General features: G+C 45.7%; 1 pseudogene; it reads left to right on the top strand.

Moving 5' to 3' along the window:
* The first annotated feature begins 909 nt into the window (after window positions 1–909).
* LOC114902371 lies at window positions 910–1,355 on the top strand (annotated as a pseudogene).
* Window positions 1,356–3,300: the final 1,945 nt, after the last annotated feature.

Genomic DNA, 3,300 nt, shown 5'->3' with positions numbered 1-3,300 from the left:
TTTATTTTTAGATAATTTTTCACTTAAAAAGACACACTTTATTTTGTCTCTGACTTATATTAGTCTTTGGATTTTTTTGTGATTGTCCTAAGATTCACAGGTTAACAGAGCCATTGATTTTAACCATTAGCTTCAAGCTCCTATTTTATCTAACGTCTCATCAATAGTAAAATCTCTACCTCCCATGTGCCTATATTACTACCTTCATAAACTCTGAAAGGGGAAATTAAGAGCATTGAAATAACTGGAAGATAGCAAGGATCTCAACCATTAAGACAGAAAATTGTCATAGCTAACCATTTCCTGAATATTTGATTTAGAAGTGTGAACGATCATGAAGAGTGTTGATATGTGAAGGGGTTTAATTGTGTGTATGTTACACGTGTTTTTGTGCATCACTTAGACTGTCGGAGCTCAGAGAAATCTTGACCCCAGCTGCCAAATATTAGCATCACCTGGGGAACTTTTATTATTATTATTTTTTTGGTTAATTAATTAATTTATTTTTGGCAGTATTGAGTCTTCATTGCTGCGCACAGGCTTTCTCTAGTTGCAGTGAGCGGGGGCTACTCTTTGCTGTGGTGCGCGGGCTTCTCATTGTGGTGGCTTCTCTTGCTGTGGAGCACGGGCTCTAGGCATGCGGGCTTCAGTAGTTGTGGCTCGCGGGCCCTAGAGCGCAGGCTCAGTAGCTGTGGTGCACAGGCTTAGTTGCTCTGTGGCATGTGGGATCTTCCCAGACAAGGACTTGAACCCGTGTCCCCTGCACTGGCAGGCAGATTCTTAACCACTGGGCCACCAAGGAAGTCCCTGGGGAGGTTTTAAAAATACCCAGGCTCGGATCCTACCCCATAGTACCATGTCAGAATATCTGGGGATGGGATTTCATCAAATTCATTAAAAGATCTTCAGATGAGAGCCGGTGTCCCACCAGGCTGCAGGCTACGGCAACTGAGCCAGACCCTGGGGCCTCCTGATTACCCCAGCTTCATGGAGTCTGTGGATGAATACCGTTTTGTGGAGTGCCTGTTACCCCCCACCAGCATCCCAAAGCCCCCAAAGCATGAACATTATCCCACTCCTAGAGGCCTCCCACCCAACCTGCCCTACTTTGTGCAGTGCTCTTGTATGCACAACATCTGGTCTACAAGGACATCATGCATAGAAACCGTCAGATGACTGTGATCCTGAAGGTGGAGGGGGACATTTGGGCCCTGCAGAAGGAGGTGGAAGATTTTCTGAGCCCGCTGCTGGGGAAAACACCTATCACCCAGGTCAATGAGGTGACAGGTACCCTTCGGGTCAAGGGCTACTTTGACCAGCAGCTCAAAGCCTGGCTCCTGGAGAAGGGCTTCTGAAGCCCAGCTGAGCAGCCTGCATGCCCAGCGTCCCCTGAGACTGGAGTCCCGGGGATCTCAGGAGGAGGGAAGTGGCTGTTGGAACAGCTAGGAGAAAGGGGTACAGAGACCGGGGCTGAGGGCCTTGGAGCAGGCCTTGTTTGCATAAAGGAGGAAATGGGACTCTGTATAGGTGCCAGCACTGGGGGAGGGCTGTCTAATATTGGAGACCCACCAGGAACAGCCAAGCTAGGGGGGAGCGTTAGTCACCCCCCCCCCAACTTTGGCGTGTTCCTGCTTTCCCTTCATTGGAGCTCCTTGGACTCAGGTATTCAAACTGTAGAGGTTGTTGACTGCCCCTCTGTTGGAAGCAATAGCCCAGCCCAGTTTACAGGAGGGTAACACAGGGCAGACCCTGTGGGCACATTCCTTCCTTGGCCTGCAGACCCTCACTGCTGCAAAACATCACTGAGCCCTTGCTCTAGGTCAGACCCGACTTGGTAGAGGCTACAGAGAACACAACATGACTCAGACGTGGGTCCTGGAAATCTTCAGTTCCAAATGTAGTGCACGTCAGCCCCTCGGCTCATTCCTTTTACCCATGGAGAGGTAAAATGGCCAGTCACCTCTATTCCATTCCATATTAGAGTTGAGCCTGACTGGGTTTCCAGCTCCAGGGAATTAAATGGTTAGCTTTAGCTGTTCTGCCCACAAGGGGCTCCTTGAGAGCTCCTAGCAGCCCAGCCAAGAGCCATCCTTCCCAGGTTGCTGACCTAGTATCAAGGCTGGACAGGGGTTTTGCAGGCAGGAAGATGCTGACCTTTTGTCCCTGCCATCCTATCCCACCCCAGCTAAGGAACCTTCACACTTGCCCCATCCTTGGGAGTCACAAGGGCCAAAGGCCTGAGTTCGCACCCCACTCAGCAACAAGCTGGCTTAAGACAGGGTTCAGAGCCTGGCTCCCCTACTTGCTCTGACCTAAGGCAGGGTACTTAACCTTTCTGGGGTTCAGTTTCTTCATATGTAAAATGAGTATATCTTCCTAATACCTTAATATTCAATACTGTGACCAAGAACAGTGCTGGCTTGTATAAGTAAACCCTCACTCCTGGAGATTCCAGGCCACTCTCGAGTCTACGGCCTGAATTAAGAAAAAGGAGTGTGGCACACTGATCATATCACACCAGTTCCACAAGTCATTAATGCAAGTGTTTACTTGGCTGTATATACAATTTAAGCTATTAAAATTTGTGCAATATTTACAAATTAAATAATCATCTGAAACTGTCAAAAAAAAAAAAGTTCTCCAGATGATTCTAATGAGCACCCAGAGTAGAGAACAACTGGACAATAGGAAAGAAACTATGTTTGTACATTTTGCCCAAGGCCAACTACACTTTGAGTGCTTATTAAACATTAAGGGTTTCTCTATAGGGCTAGGTCATTTAGTAAACAGATGAGGCTTCAATTAGATAGCCAGTCACTCTATTTTATAGGGCTTTCAGTTTTCAATTTCACATAGATAAGATGAACAGTATCCATGACAATGGCAGATGTGATTCATCCATTCCTTAGCTTTCTGTTTCCTTTAGGGCATTCTGTTCCCTCAGATGACATTTGGGGCAGCTCATACACTCTAACAGCCTTCTGGCATAGCTGGTGATTTGAGCTTTTCTTCATCTATGTCTTTTTAACTTTATAATCCTAAGGCTCTGCCTAATGTATGATATCAGTTCACATATGCTTTAAAAAATGACACTATATTTTCATGTTATGCTAAAATATACTGATTGGTTAATTTATTCTTGAAGAATTTACTGAATACGTGTTTCATGGTCAATACTTAAAGGTTGATCCTTGCCCTCAAGAATCTTATATTCCAAGTGATGTTAGTACCCTATTTTATACCATCAAATCTATTTTATGATTTAGGTTCTCAGACTTGTATATGGTGCTGTATTAACCA

The sequence above is a fragment of the Monodon monoceros genome, unplaced genomic scaffold, assembly GCF_005190385.1.
Source record: "Monodon monoceros isolate NGI ecotype Baffin Bay Population unplaced genomic scaffold, NGI_Narwhal_1 Super_Scaffold_20, whole genome shotgun sequence".
NCBI lineage: Eukaryota > Metazoa > Chordata > Mammalia > Artiodactyla > Monodontidae > Monodon > Monodon monoceros.
This window is presented reverse-complemented; position numbering and strand designations above follow the sequence as displayed.